The sequence below is a fragment of the Tursiops truncatus genome, chromosome 19 (genome assembly GCF_011762595.2).
Source record: "Tursiops truncatus isolate mTurTru1 chromosome 19, mTurTru1.mat.Y, whole genome shotgun sequence".
NCBI lineage: Eukaryota > Metazoa > Chordata > Mammalia > Artiodactyla > Delphinidae > Tursiops > Tursiops truncatus.
This window is the reverse complement of record NC_047052.1, coordinates 42027030-42043308: the sequence shown is the minus strand read 5'-3', so window position 1 is coordinate 42043308 and position 16279 is coordinate 42027030. Positions and strand designations below refer to the sequence as shown.

At 42.5% G+C, this 16279-nt stretch overlaps 1 protein-coding gene across 6 annotated transcripts in view; it reads right to left on the bottom strand.

Moving 5' to 3' along the window:
- Positions 1–16279, bottom strand: part of GARRE1 (granule associated Rac and RHOG effector 1) — an 82206-nt gene that overhangs the window by 63915 nt on the left and 2012 nt on the right. Inside the window, exon 1 of one of the 6 annotated variants that reach the window (XM_073795769.1) lies at positions 11451–11537. The exons of 2 other annotated variants lie outside the window; for them this stretch is intronic. The gene's annotated coding sequence lies outside the window, so the exon portion shown is untranslated. Of the gene's footprint in view, positions 1–11450; positions 11538–16279 lie in introns of those variants that run through there. 3 more of the 6 variants (XM_019940971.3, XM_073795770.1, XM_004310677.4) reach the window with 3 other exon arrangements.

Here is a 16279-nt window from a genome sequence, read left to right as displayed (position 1 = left end):
CATCACATGTTTCAGTGATGTGATAGTTATTATTTGTGAACACAGAGAACAATTTTAAATCCATTTCAGTCATTAAGCCAATAGAGAAAAAGAAGTGAAAAGCAGTCCTGTTGTCAGAAATGGTATGGCACAAAGTAGCTTCATTTCAAGATGACAGGCTAAATAAACAGGCACATATACTTACCTCCCCACCTTCCTCAAATTCCAAAGACAACAAAAAGATATTCACAAGGGAATCACAACATAACGGTAATTAAAATGGCCGAGAGACATAGTCGATTTGAATGCTGGCCACTTTCTAGAAGACAGAAAGGAAGTGGAGGAAATTGTATGACAAGATAGACCAGAGCAGAGCTAGACACTTCTCAGAACATGTAAAGCCAAAGGCGGGCAGAGAAGCAGAGCCCTTTTCCTGGAGGAGCTGGATAAATGCCCAGCTTTGAGTCAGCAGGTACAGTCAGGAGTGGGAAATAGGTTCATCTACCTGATCTCCTCCATACTTCTCACCCCTGGTCACTGAATCAGCCAACTCCTATTAAGGCAAGAGGATTGTTGGAAAAACAGGAACCTCTTGTCAATAACCTATATAATCAACCTGGTTCTTCATCGATAAGCATCACCAGATAGTGAAAGAAGAGGACATAAAGGAAAACTAAGATGAAAAGCAGATCAGACTCGAGGAGAAACATATATTTTAGGTCCCAGAAAAACTGGTATCTAAAGAAATTCTAACTGGTATCCTCAGAGAGAGATGAGAAGATAATGCAACCTTAAAACAAAAGCAAGCGAAACATAAATGAAGCAGAAATCAAGGAAGAACTCTTGGAAATAAGAAAGATGATTGCCAAGATGAAAAACAAGGGAATAAATAAAATAGGAGTGGAGTAGCATGTAGGGGATACACACACACACCCCCCCCACACTTGCTTATATTTTTTTAAAATAAGCAATGGAAGAATAAACCAAAAACCAATAAAAATGTTTACCTATGAGGTACAGAGAAGAACAAAGGCAAGGAAGGAAGCCATACTTCTCTCAGTATAACTGGCTTTTTATATAGTTTTATCTTTAGAACCATGTAAATATATTATATAATTATAAAACAAAAGTAAATAAAAAATAAAACAATCCTAAAGATAAAAAAGACAAGTGAACCTAAACTATTTATCAAATTGGTGGCATAACCACACAGAGAAGGATTTTTCAAGTTAAAACAGGGTCTTGACTGTACCTCTCTGGTGTTACTGTCAATAAAGGAGAAGAGACACAAATATAAAGTCAAAGAAATAAAAATCCTGTAATCCTTCTATTGAATTTGAATCATGAGTTACCCTTTTCTTTCTAAAAAGTACACATTTACTTTACTGAAAAGATCTAAATTCACATCCCATTTGCAATTAATGCCCTTAATACTATTTCCTCCCACCAAATAGGATGAGAATTCCTTATAGAAATGGCTGATTCTAGATATGGGGTCAAAAACAAAAAGATAAGCCCAGGAATTCTTATCAGGCCAGAAATAAGGGAACCCATCTAATACTACCCAGCCCATGTCACAGGACCCAGGGTAAACCTGAAGAATAAGTTCTTATATTAATGGCCAATAATGGTAGAATTTCAGAATCAAAAGAATAACTCTTCTGGAGCAAAATTCATTAAGTATATAAAAATTAATGAGTTCGGACTTGGCAATGATTTCTTGCATATGATACCAAAAGCAAAGGCAATAAAAGAAAAAACAGACAAATTTTACTTCATCAAAATTAAAACTTCTGTACATCAAAGGACACAACTGATAGAGTGAAAAGACAACCAAAGAATGGGAGAAAATATCTGTAAGCCATATATCTGAAAAGGAATTAATATCCAGAATATATAAAGAACTCATATAACTCAAAAACATATAACCAAACAATCCAATTATCAAATGGGCAAAGGACTTGAATAGACATTTGTCCAAAGAAATAGACTAATGGCCAACAAACACATGAAAGAATGCTCAACATCACCAACCATTAGGGAAATGCAAAGCAAAACCACAATGAGATACCACTTCATATGCATATATGACTATTATAAAAAGAAAAAATCAACACACAGAAAACAACATGTTGGCAACGATGTGGAGAAACTGAAACCCTGTTCATTGCTGGTGGAAATGTAAAATGGTATGGTCACTATGGAAAACAGCATGGCAGTTCCTCAAAAAATTAAACATATAGTTAATTACCATATGATCCAGCAATTCCACTCCTGGGTATATACACAAAAGAACTGAAAGCAGGGACTCAAACAGATATTTGTACACCTATGTTCATAGCAGCATTATTCATAATACCAAGAAGGCTGAAACAAGCCAAATATGCAACAATGGATGAATGGATAAACAAAATGTGGTATAACCACATAATGGAATATTATCCAGCCTTAAAAGGACGGAAATTCTGATATATGCTTCAATATAAATGAAACTATATTTATCCATGTGGCAAGTGACCTCTCTACTTGTCAGGCCATAGATCTGCAGAAACCTGGCAGTGGTTGCAATATCTGTGGCCTTAAGACAGGTGCTGTGGGGAAGAAGGTGGAGACCATGGTCTCTACTTCCAAAGTCACAGCTAAATAACAGGATCATCAAGCACCCTGTCTCTTAAGCTCAGGCCTGATATGGGTGAAGAGTGCTGGTTATTTTTCTGGGGAGCCTGTCCTTTATCTTTTACCTTCTGTTTACAGCATCTTTCAACACACACACACACACACACACACACACACACACACGCACACACGCTTTTCTCTCATTTCTCTAGTCAAATATGTTCATCTGTTCTTTCACAGTGTCAGGTTTTACAAGTTAATGTACCTTGCCCAAACTGATGATCAAATATAGTTGAACCCTTTGAAGAAGATATACAAATGGACAATAAGCACATGAAAAGATGCTCAACATCATTAGCTATCAGGGAAATGCAAATCAAAGCCATGAGATACCACTTCACAACTACTAGGATGACTATAATAAAAAGACAGACAATAGGGCTTCCCTGGTGGCACAGTGGTTGGGAGTCCACCTGCCAATGCAGGGGAAATGGGTTTATGCCCCGGTCCGGGAAGATCCCACATGCCGCAGAGCTGCTGGGCCTGTGAGCCACAGCCGCTGAGCATGCGCGTCCGGAGCCTGTGTTCCGCAACGGGAGAGGCCACAGCAGTGAGAGGCCCGCGTACCGAAAAAAAAAAAGACAGACAGACAATAACAAATGTTGGCAAGAATGTGGAGAAATTAGAATCTGTGGGAATGTAAAAGGGTGCAAATACTTTGGAAAACAGTCTGGCAGTACCTCAAAAGGTTAAATGTAGGGCTTCCCTGGTGGCACAGTGGTTAAAAATCTGCCTGCCCACGCAGGGGACACGGGTTCGAGCCCTGCTCCGGGAAGATCCCACATGCCGCAGAGCAACTAAGCCCCTGCACCACAACTACTGAGTCTGCGCTCTAGAGCCCGCGAGCCACAACTACTGAAGCGCGCACGCCTAGAGCCCATGCTCCACAGCAAGAGTAGCTACCACTCTCCACAACTAGAGAAAGCCCGCGCGCAGCAACAAAGACCCAACGCAGTCAAAAATAAAAAAATAAAATTAATTTTTAAAAAGGTTAAATGTAGAATTATCATATGACCAAACGATTCCACAACTATGTATATATCCAAGAAAAATAAAAGACATGTCTACACAAAAACCTGTACATGAAAGTCCAGAGCAATACTATTCATAATAGTAAAAAAGTGGAGGGCTTCCCTGGTAGCGCAGTGGTTGAGAGTCTGCCTGCCGATGCAGGGGACACGGGTTCGTGCCCCGGTCCAGGAAGATCCCACATGCCGAGGAGCGGCTAGGCCCGTGAGCCATGGCCGCTGAGCCTGCGCGTCCGGAGCCTGTGCTCCGCAACGGGAGAGGCCACAACAGTGAGAGGCCCGCGTATCGCAAAAAAAAAAAAAAAAAAAAAAAAAAAAAAAAGTGGAAACAACCCAAACGTCTAACAACTTAGTGGTATAGCCATACAATGGAATAATATTCTTCAATTATAAATGGAATGAAGTACGGGAATTCCCTGGTGGTCCAGTGGTTAGAACTCGGCACTTTCACTGCCAGGGCCTGGATTCAATACCTGGTTGGGTAACTAAGATCCTACAAGCTGTGCTGCAGGGCCAAAACAATGGATGAAGTACTGATACACACAACAACACGGATGAGCCTTGAAAACAACATTATGCCAAGTGAAAGAAGCCAGACACAGGGCTTCCCTGGTGGTGCAGTGGCTGAGAGTCCGCCTGCCGATGCAGGGGACACGGGTTCGTGCCCTGGTCCGGGAAGATCCCACGTGCCGCGGAGCGGCTAGGCCCATGAGCCATGGCCGCTGAGCCTGCGCGTCCGGAGCCCTGTGCTCCGCAACGGGAGAGGCCACAACAGTGAGAGGCCCGCATACCGCAAAAAAAAAAAAAGAAGCCAGACACAAAGTTCACGTATTGTATGATCCCATTAACATGCAATGTCCAGAATAGGCAAATCCACTGAAACAGAAAAATTAATGGTTGCCTATGGCTGGGGCAAATGGGAAGAATGAGGAATGACTGCTAATGGGTACAGGGTTTCTTTTTGGAGTGATGAAAATGTTCTGAAATTCTGGTGCTAGTTACATAACTCTACGAATACATTAAAAATCACTGAATTATACACTTTAAATAGGTGAACTGTATGGTGTGTGACTTACATTTTAATAAAGCTGTTATTTAAAAAATAAAGGTGAACCACTCCATAAACAACTTCTTCAGAGCAAAAAAATACAGAAAATTCTCTGTCCTCTCTAGACAACAACAATGTAAATCTAAATACCCACCCTTAATAATCTGGGGACACTACAGGAAATTAGGGAGGTTAGTAAAGTTATTGCCCATGAAGTTCAAAGCCCAACCACTTCCATGGTGCTTTTTCGGTCAGTTCAGAATGACACAAGCCATATTTAGAAATGCACTCCAAAAAAATGCTTTGAAGATTTTTATTCTCAACATTCACAAGTTTAAAGTATCTATCCAGACAAGAGAAAATGTCTGATTCAGTTCTTAGTTCTCTCTCTCATTAGGGCTCTACTTTTTTGGCTCCCCTTGTGTTACCACATTAAAAAGAGTGATATGAAAAGATGCTAGTTCTCCTTCCTTTCTTCCTGTCCCTCTGGCCGTTCTTAGTTGCCTCTTTGAGCCACTCCCCATCTGACAGACCCGAAGTGCTGTGGTTCCTCAGAGCTCTATGCTGTGCCCTGTTTCTAAGATCAACATATTCTCACTGGGATGATCCCCAAATCCATCTCTCTAGCCCAGATCTTTCTCTTGTACTCCAGATCCCAAATATTCAACTACCTAATGGACAGGTCCCCAAATCAAATGTCCAAAACCAACTCTCCCCAGTCTTTCCATATTCCTTCCCTGTCTTGGTGAATGGCATCACCATTAACCTACCTGAACAAGCCAGACACCTGGAGTTATCCTCTACTCCTTACTCTTCTTTATATCCAATTAATCATTTAGTCATATCCTTTCTGCCTCCTTAACATCTTGCAAGTCTTTTTCCTTCTATTTTCACTGCCAATCCGAAGTTCAAACCTTCTTTACCTCCTGTCTGAATTACAGAAGAGCCTCCTGAGTTATCTTCTTTTTTTTTTTTTTTTTTTTTTTGGTACGCGGGCCTCCCACTGCTGCTGTGGCCTCTCTCGTTGCGGAGCACAGGCTCGGGACGCGCAGGCTCAGCGGCCATGGCTCACGGGCCCAGCCGCTCCGCGGCATGTGGGATCTTCCCAGACCGGGGCACGAACCCGTGTCCCCTGCATCGGCAGGCAGACTCCCAACCACTGCGCCACCAGGGAAGCCCCTGAGTTATCTTCTAAATGCCTGGACTGCTCCTCTCTGGTTGCTGTGTGATTAATCACGCCACTCTCCTGCTTAAAATCGATTATTGCTCTCCATTACCTTCCCAACTTTCTCCCAACTTCCCCCCACCTCCCTCATCCCATTTCTGCCTAGTTCTTGCTTGTGCCATCTTTCTTCTCACCACCTACACATTCAGCTCCCTCTGCATGGAAAGCTCTCCTGGCTTACTCTCACTCCTCCTGGATGTCTAACTGAGATGTCAGCTCCTCTGGGAAGCCACCTTGACAAAGACTGAGGTAGAAGCACCTCTGTGTGCAACCATAACAGCCTGTCTTTAGCCCTATCTTAGCACTGTCTTTGTTGTATTGTAACGTACTGCATCACAACTGCCAGTTTCCCCTGTGCTTCTCTGCCACCTCCAACCACCAAGATCACCGAGCTCATTCAAGATATCAGAGAGTGCCAAGCACAGATGGCTGTTGAATGATTAGTTCATCCTCAGTATTTATTTGATGGTTATTTCTATACAGCATTCACACGGTCAGTCTTGCTATCCACAGAGGCAGTAGCTAAGTGCTAGATAAAAGGTTCTGCTTTGAAAAAAAAAAAAAAAAAAAGCTGATGACATGACATGTTCACGCAAGTACTTCTCAACAAAACTACCATTCATTAAGTGACTACAATGTGTCAAGCATTATACCTGGAGCTTTGGATACATAATCTCATTTAATGCTCACTAGAACTGTAAAATAAAAACAACTGACATTAACTGAACGGGTACTGAGTGCCAGGCACTGTGCTATGCACCTTACATCTGTTACCTAATTTAATGCTCACAAGGATCCTGTGAGGCAGTTAAAGAGCTTGAGTGAGTTCTTCAAGTTCCTGCCACACGGGTAAGGTAGTAGTCCCCAACAGAGCTGGGTTTGGGGCCTGGGAGTCTGCCACTAGCAGGGGAGGTCTCCATCACTGCATTATTCCACCTCCATCAATGATCTAGACCAGGACATTCTGTTTATTACCCTTAGGAGATGGTTTCAAGCTGTAGGATTCTTGGCAGGAATTGGCAGGAAGTTGAGCTGAAGCAATGAAAAGAAAGGAAAGTGGTCTCTCTTTAGGAGATCATAGCCATATGCATTGCTAATGACCCAAATTCACCTCTCCAGTCAAGACCCCTCTCTCCTGGGACTTCAAATGTTAGTCATCCTTCCATTCCCCGGTCTTCCTCCTGCATTTACTGCCTTGGTTAAAGGCACTACCAACCCTGCACCTAAACGTAAGATATTATCCCAGATGGTCCCTATCCTGTTCCCTTTCCTTACAATCCCTTACATTCAGTCCTGCTAATCCTGTTCACCACAGTTCATGGTTCAATCCTGTTCACCTGGTCTCACCTGGGCTATTGCAACTGCTGCATAAATGTTGGCTATTGTTACTGTTACATCCTAAATGCCTCTTGCTCTCTCCTTTATGCCAGCACTGTTCAGCTTCCAAAGAACTAGCCTTCAGGAGCAAGCATGTAAGGCCAAGAGAGAATATCTTCTATGAAGACCAAAAGCCAAGCTTCCAGATGCTCAGGTCCCAGATCTTTCAATGAAAGCATAATAGATAGACAATAGCAAAATCTAAGTAGCATGCTAAAAATGTATGAGAATGTCAGATACTGGAATAGAAACTAATAAATAGCTCCAATCCCAAGAAACCATTCTATTTTATTCCATTTCACAAAATTAGTAAGTCAGCATTCAATCTTTTAACACAGTGGCTCTCAACAAGTGAAGATGATTACACACACACACACACACACACACACACACACACACACACACACACACAGACATCTGCCCAGGGGACATTTAGCAATGTCTGGAAACATTTTTTGGTTGTCACAACTGGGAGGGTGCTAGTGGGCAAGGCCAGGAATGTTGCTAAATATCCTGCAATGCACAGGACAACCCCCCTGTCCACCTAAAGACAAACAATTATCCACCCAAAATGTCGATAGTAGTGCTATTGAGCAACTCTGCTAAACAAGTTCCTTCTATATTCAAGTACCTAATACATAAAAAAGTTACTTCTTTCTGGGAAGATGATACAAACTTTCCCCGTAAGTTAAGCTACAACAGGTCCATTTGAGGTATCACTGGAAAAGAGGCAGGTAAATGCTAAATACCTGGTTGAAAAAACAAATGCCGTGAGTTGGGAGGAAGGCGAGCACCATAGAGGCCGAGGCCTCGTCAAAGACCTCAGAGAGCAGATGGGCTGCTCACTTCACACGCCAAGCCTGCCAGTCCAGGCCCGCCCAAATCCAGAATCACCTCTCCAGCCTTACTTGCAACAGGTCTCTTCAACCCACCTTTTGTTCCTGCCACACTGTCCACCCACAACAGCTACTTCTCCACAGCGCCACTATGTTCTATTGTTACTGCTAGAACAACCTCTCATCTACCTCACAAAAGCTCTGCCCTCCAGCTGAGCGGCACCCAATTCCCCCCAACCCCAGGCTGACAAGGACACGTGGTCATCTCAACCCAATCACCCAATCATAAGAGCGTGTTCCTACGATTCCTGAAGAAGGAGGCAGTGCAAAGTCAAAGGTGTAAAATGCTTTGAATGGCTTAGGCCCTAAGGCCTTGTCCTCTGCCACCTAACATCAGAGCTTAGCAGCAGCCAGCCAGGAGCCGCCTCACTTCCTGTAGTTGCTCAGTAAAAATAGGAAGTGGGGGGAGAAATTCACAAAGCAGAAACAAAAGTAATCACTGCCTAGCTTCCTGAACACAAATCACTGAGCAGGGAGGGTATCATTAAAACATCAAAACGGAAAGGGAGGCATGGAGAGCCAAGGCCAGAGGAAAGGAAGTGACACTTCTGGGTCCACCAAGCCCAGACTACTTCTGTGCCCAGGAGACTGCTCCCAAAGAAAACTATGTTCAAAACTGGACACTAGTTTATATAGAAAATTTTCAAGGAACACTAACGCATTTTAATTTAAAGAATCATGCAACAATTCCTGAAACATTAAAGTTCTATCAGAGTAAAAAAATGTCAATGAAAAAGTTTTAAGGAAGTCAAGATTAAACTACATTTTTCCTAGTCAAGAAGTGGCTACTAAAACTGCTATTAAAACAAAACAAAAGGAAAATTACTAAATAACTGACTGGTTGACAAAATCTGAAGCCCATGCTTTCCTATACTGAGGTATGAAAACTCAAGTAGATAGAAAAAACCCTACTAAATAAAAATTCTATTCATAGAATTCTAAAAAATTCTAATCATAGCTGGAATCTATCATAGTTAAAATAAAGATGCTTCTACACCTGTGCCCACAGGCATGGCTCAACCCTGTAAATCGTGCCTGAATGCTCCAGGCACCCAGGATGCAGAGGTTAACAGTGCTGACGTCAAGGAGCTTCTGGTCTAATGGAGGAACCAAGTGCTCCCACGTGGTGACTGACACCTGACTGCCCCTTGTACTGACACTTGCTCTAAAACAATTTATCATCACAAAATATGACACTCCTCTATAAAAACAAAGCAAGTTGTCATCAGCAGATTTGAAGAGCTTTTATATCTGGTAATCTACAAATAACTGATAATTTCAGTTAAGCAGAAGAAATAAATTTTCTAACCACAAAGTCAACAGAGTTGAAATTTAGTTTCAAAATAACACAGGTTAAAAACAAAATAGGCCAGGGAATTCCCTGGCGGTCCAGTGGTTAGGACTCTGTGCTTTCATTGCCAAGGGTGCCGGTTCGATTCCTGGTCAGGGAACTAAGATCCTGCAAGCTGAGCAGTGTGGCCAAAAAAAAAAAAAAACCAAAAAAACAAAAACAAAACAAAAAAAAACAACAAATTAAATATAAGAACTTTTGAATTTTATTTGAGAAACACTCTAAGCCAAAAAAATATTTGTTAAACAGAAATCTTCAAAAGAAAAGGAAAAAGGGGGGTGGTGGTGGTCAGAGCCTTGCCAAGAAAAGGTTCATCTACAAGCAACTACCATGCACCGCCAAAAGGTGAACAAAGTTGGCTCCTAAACATCTGAAAAAGTTTACTCAGGTGAAACAAAGTTTACATCTGTAAATTGAAATGGTCTCAGACCAATAAAAATTTGCATATCAGGGCCTTCCCTGGTGGTCCAGTGGTTAAGACTCCTTGCTTCCAATGCAGGGGACGTGGGTTGGATCTCTGATCAGGGAACTAAGACCCCACATGCGAGTGGCACAGCCAAAAATAATAATAATGATAATTTAAAAATTTGCATATCAAAATGCACCCAAGCACTACGAAAACGTTTGTGATAAACTGTGCTGCTGAAGGAAATTCGAGTATAAATCAAGGAGTTAGAATAACTTACTTTAAAGTAAATCATTACTTTAAAGTAAAAATCACAAAACATTAATTTTTCAAATCCAATTTGTTAAAAAAATTTTTTTAATCTACACCTATTAAAAACCTGCAGTTTATTTTTTATTTATTTATTTTTGCAGTTTATTACAGCATGATAAGGCCTTGATCTACTCAGCTCTGTTTAAGCCTAGTTTTAGCTCAATTATCCAAAAAGTTTCCAAACTTGTAAAAAAAGCATGTTGAACTAGTGAAAACTAATGTATCCATTAGAAAGTTATTTAAGAACTCAAAGTTGTATAGTGTTACTCATTCTTAACAACTTGCACTGTGGAACCTATCCAAAACTAACCTCAAATGGGGAAAAACAAGTATTTATCAAGAAGCTTATACACAAACAGGTAAATCAAAACATAATATGGAAATTATTTCTCTTACTACAGAGAGGAACTATATAAACTTTAGATAAATACACTTCAGATTCAGGACCATTTCTGAAAATTTAAGGTACCCATGAAAAATTTCATCAGTGGATATTATAGAAGCTCCTTCCTCCAGGCTGGGAACACTGACTCCAATTTTGCACACCCAGCAAGCCTTTCCATCTCTCAAAAAGAACAGCAAATCCGAGTTACAGCTAGGGAGCTCATTCTTCTCCACAAACATTTCAGCAGGTCAAATATTTAGCAATGAGGACATTCAAGGAGCCTCCTGCCCATCTCACCCCTACCTCCCACCGCTTCCTGAGGCAGGGAAGACAGCCCTAGAGAGCAGGCCTGCAGTGGCTCATGTTCCTACCTTGTGGGTAAGATGAAATCTCTCAATGCTGAGAGGTTATGCAGTAGTTATGGGTATGGGTTTGGGAGACAGATTGACCCTAGATATGAAATCCTGCTCTCAGTAACCATCAGTCGAATGAACGGCACTTAATCACTCTATGACCTCAGGCAAGTTACCTGAACTCTTGTGCCTCAGTTTCTTCAGTACTGCGGTGAGGATTAAATCCATAAAGGACAGCACTCAATAAATGGAACTACTGCTCTGAAACAGGCCAGGAACCAGTCAGAAGGCGGCATTTTATCTTTTTTAAAAATTCTTCATTCTGGCCTACTAGCAGTAAAAATACTAACTCCCTCTCCCCACCCCCACCCCAAATACCACACAGTTACAACAACTTTCAAAAATATTTCTTACCTTCTTGCAGCCCTGGCCCCAACTCCCAAAGTCCTGGCAACAAACTAAAAGGAGTGCTGCCCTGTGTTCTCAAGACGGGAAGGAGGTCATGGCTCCTCCCATTTCCCTGCCTACCACTCCCTCTTGCAGCCCCAAACTAGAAAAAGAACACGGACAGTGCTAAGGAATGAATCACCTTGCTTTACAAAGCACATTACAAAGTGACTTAAGGACAAGGACAGGCACGGTACATCCTTTCCTACCTGGAGACCCAGAGACAAGACAGGTCCTTGTGAGCTGGTGAGAGGAACCACTTTCACCTCTCCCTGCCTAGGTTACCAGCCTACAGCACTCAAGTCTGGGAGCCAAGCCAGCCTTCCTCTACCTGTTCTCAGGCACATATATCCCCCTCTGGGACCTGGGAGTAGGGTAGGGGAAGACTCAGGTATTCCCAGGTTCCCCAGTCATACGACCATCTCACTAGCACCTAATCCCAAAATCATTTTCAATAAGAAAATTTGATTTTTTTTAGGTAATATCTAGCTCTAATTCCACACTTAAAAACTTTCACATTATGATTCTTTGCAACTACCAATCTGGAAAAGCACGTATCTGACAGTGGCCTAGACACAGGAATATAGTCAAAATGGCTAAAAAAAAAAAGCAATACCATCTAGGAATGAACCCAGAAATAGATTCAGTAAATGTAGAGGCCTGCATCCAGGATGCCCACTGGCAGCACTGACTATAAGCACCAACCTGCAAGTAACCCACATGGCCTATATGAAGGGGTTCATTAAAAAAATTACACAAGGGGCTTCCCTGGTGGCGCAGTGGTTGAGAGTCTGCCTGCCGATGCAGGGGACACAGGTTCGTGCCCCGGTCCGGGAAGATCCCACATGCCGCGGAGTGGCTAGGCCCATGAGCCATGGCCGCTGAGCCTGCGCCATCCGGAGCCTATGCTCTGCAACGGGAGAGGCCACAACAGTGAGAGGCCCGCGTACGGCAAAAAAAAAACAAAAACAGAAACAAAAACACACACAAAAAAAAGAAAAAAAAAATTACACAGGAACATCTCACAATCACTTGAAAGTTCAAGGTAGAGCTAGCACATTTCATCAAGCCTAAACTCTCATCGCTATAAATCCCATCATTTTATATATGCTAAGAAAAACTCTGCCGGCTAACAATGACCTGCCATGGCACGACATATTCCACTTTCAGGCTCCCTCAAGGAGCTTTCCCGTCTCATTTCTCTGCCTCAGCCCATCTGGGACACACATCACACCTGGAACAAGCCTCTTTGCATCCTTTTCTCTCCTTTCACTTTTTCTAGAAGTTACCCATATTTAAGATCCACTGTTTCGATGACACCATCTTAGGCCCCTTTAGTTCCTATGGAGCCTTTCCTGAGCTCCTGCAGCCTCCACTGCCATTACTCATCATTAGCTCTGTGTGTCTTCCCTTTCCAGATGAATTGTAAGCACACAGAGAGATTGGACACATCTTCACATTCACTTTGGTGTAAAACACAGGGCCATAACACTACCACCACCAACAAAAACCCACACCTGCCAGGAACTGTTCTAAGGACTTCACAAATATTAACTCCCTTAAGCCTCACTATAACCCCAGGAGGCAGGTACTGTTACTTCACCCATTTTCAGACAGGGTAAATTGAGGTAAAGAGAGGCTATATGATTTAGAGGTTAGTGACTAGTTAAGTGGTAGAGGCAGGACTTGAGCCCAAGCAGTCTGGATATAGTCCTTGCCCTTAAACTCTATGCTACATTCCGTCTCTAAGTGACTGCTATGTATATAGCAGACATTTAGATTTTAATTCCTATTACTTTTTCATTGAAAATACACATACACAGTGGAAAAAATTCGTATTGTACAAAAGAGTATGCAAGAAAAAGCCAGGTCAGTCTAACAGCCTAGATTTCTGGGGCCTCATCCCAAAGGCAATCACTCTTTCTTTTCTATCATTCGAGAATTGTTTTTCTGCACTTAGAAACCTATTTCATGTGTATCCCCCCTCTCTTTTTTTTTTACACAAATGGGCACATATACACATTGTCTTGCATCTTGCCTTTTTCATTGAAATGATATTTCTCTGAGTTTGATGCATATCTGCACCTATGCTGCTTTTATTCAGTTGTAAGACACATATTTTCACACTTTAAAGATGATTTCATGAAGTCAGAGAATCTTGGTGGGCTTGGACTTCATCAGGAAACAGAAGTCACAAAAGGCTTTTAAACGTACAGCAGATGTCAAGGGTTAGCCCTGTAGCAATGTGCAGGCTGAACTGAGGAGACATCCAACATGTCATTTCTCTTATAATAGTAAATAGCTACATCAGAGGGTTGTTATGAGGACCAAACAAGGTATTATACACAAAGCACTTCACACCAAACCTGGCTAGCACAGTGAGTCGAAGGGATGAACATAGCACCTGACACACTGTTATGCCCAGTAAGTTAGAGACTGTTATTAATTATATCTTCAAAAGCTGGCCCCACTTTCCAATCTCATTTCCCTCTACTCCCCTATTCATATCTATCCACCCTTCAGCCTAAATCTCCTGCAACTCACATACCTCAAACTTGCTCAGCTCTATACCTTTACAGCCATCGTGGCCCTGCCTAAAAGTCCTCTCCCCTTCCTGTGGTGCTGGACTCACCAATTCCCACAGTACTCAGCTCAAGCACAGCCTTCACCTGACAGTCTTCCCTAACAACTGCAGCTGGATTCTCTGAACAAGCAGTTTGGGAAGAGCCTATCTGTCATGACTTCCCACCTTCTGGTTCTCAGCTCTGGTTCCCAGTGCACCCAGGAGCAAGTAGGTTCAGGGGGACTGATTCAGGCTATCTAAGCTCAAAAGGTGAATGATGTATTAACCAGAAGGCCAGTCACAAAGTTTATAAATAATGATGAGAGCTAACACCTATTGAGCTCTTACCGGGGGCCAGGCAGCAAAGAGGAAGGTGCTACTATTATCCCCATTCCTCGGATGGGGAACCAGAGAGGTTAGCCAGCAACTCAAGTCCAGGATCTGACCCAGGAGTCTGGATGCAGACCACTCTCGACAGGAAATCTCCATGTGAAACCATGTTCTAATCAAAGGGCATTAGGATCATGGAAGCAAAGCAAAGGAAAGATTCTCTCCACCAGAGGCATCAACAGAGATGCACCCATCTGTCTGGAAGAGCAAAGGCCCAGTGAAGGACTGCACAGAGCTCCTCTGGCCCAGGTCCCCAGAAGGTACTACAGACACATCACCCAATTCTTCTCTTGGACCCACCACCCCAATTTCCATAGACATCATCCCAACCCTCTCCTTCTAGAATCAAAATCTTTCTTCTGAGGATACAAAATTAAGCATCTGGCCACAAACACATTCCAATCATGCCTTCCTAGGGTTATAGCTGGGTCATTTTGGTTGAACTTAAAAGTTTTCCCTGAAATTCTCAAAACTACATTTACAAAATGTCTCTTGGCTTGTATCTATTCTACAGATAGCTGATTTGACATTTATTCTGATTTCATTCTCAGATGATCATTGATTCATTCAACAAATACTTAATTGTTCCCCAAACACTGCGTTCTAGGCCCTGGAGATAGCAGCAGTGAACAAGACAGGCAAGATCTCTAAAACCTGTCTCCTGCTTCTAGGCACTTATGATACTTGATGGCAACTGCTTATTTGGTTTTCTTTCCTAGGCTGTGCCTTCCAGCTCTGTATTCCAATCCTCCAGTACAGTAACTGGCCTATACTGTAAATACTGCAGAAATGTGAGATAACTAAATTCATGACTAAATTCATTGGGTCTCATTTTTCTAATCCAGGGTGGGATCAAATTATGTCTGAAGTCCCTCAGAGCAAAGGTACAAGTTTAAATCAAATTGTAGGAATAGAAAGCAAATGGCAATAGAACCCAAATCAAGAAGGAAGAAGAGGGAATTCCCTGGCGGTCCAGTGGTTAAGACTCCTCGCTTCCACTGCAGGGGGCGGGGGTTCAATCCCTGGTTGGGGAACTAAGATCCTGCATGCCGCATGGCACAGCCAAAAAAAAGAAGGAAGAAGAGTTGTGGTAAGTCAGCTGGTAAGAACTTTAGAGTCATGAAGGACAGGCCACCTTGGGAAGCAATGATCACCTGCAGAAAGTATGGCCTCAGAAACATGTCCAGGGGTCAGTTAGAGGAAGAGAAAGAAATTACTTGCATCAAAGTCTGAGCTGGGGTCACCGACTGGAAAGAGGATGAGGGGGTGAAATGGGTCTCTACCTAGAAGTCACATGCTGGACAAGTGGGAAGGAGCATGCATTGGGGGAAAGAGGTAGAGATATTAAGCTGGGCCTTAGAAAATGCTTCCAGGCAGATGTGGGAAGAAGAGAAGCAGCAAAGACAAGTGAAAAAGCACAGTCACAAAGTTAAGCTAATGATCACAATAGCTTAAGTCAAGAAGGCCAACCAAGAGGAGATGCACAACAGCAAGAAAGTGTGGCTCACCATGCCAAATACTTATGGTCAAGGTCAAGGGAAATGAGAAAGCAGCAGCCACTGCATCTATCAATCAGAGGACCCTCAGGAGGACAGTTTCATTATGGATAAAGACATTTGAAGCACAACCCCTGAAACATTCAGGCTCTTGGTGAACTTAGAACTAAGAGAAAATGGCATCCTGCTTTTTCTGTAACTCCAAAAAAGCAATTCCTTATTCAAACCAACATTCTCTCTCCACCTTGGAAGGTCATCATTTTCCACTAAGCAGAAAGTCACAGGAGGGAAAAGGAGACAGTGGACACTCAACTCATGTGATGCCCCAGTCCACTAACTCTCAGAAA